We start from the raw sequence: 247 nt of genomic DNA, 5'->3' as shown, positions 1-247 counted from the left end.
GCCCGGGGGCTCTCACATCGACCCTCTCCGAGCAGCCCGGGGGTCTCACACCGCCCCCGATCCTCCGTCCTCACCGAGGGCTCTTAAACAGACCCTGAACCTCCCCGAGCAGCCCGGATCGTCCTCACCGGGGACTCTCACACCACCCTGGATCCCCCCCGAGCAGCCCGGGGACTCTCACGCCGCCCTCCGTCCCTCCCCGAGCAGCCCGGAGCGTCACCGCCGGGGACTCTCGCACCAACCCCGA

The sequence above is a fragment of the Geospiza fortis genome, unplaced genomic scaffold (assembly GCF_000277835.1).
Source record: "Geospiza fortis unplaced genomic scaffold, GeoFor_1.0 scaffold432, whole genome shotgun sequence".
NCBI classification, from domain to species: Eukaryota; Metazoa; Chordata; class Aves; order Passeriformes; family Thraupidae; genus Geospiza; species Geospiza fortis.
The sequence above is the reverse complement of the archived record's forward strand: the minus strand, read 5'-3'. Positions refer to the sequence as shown.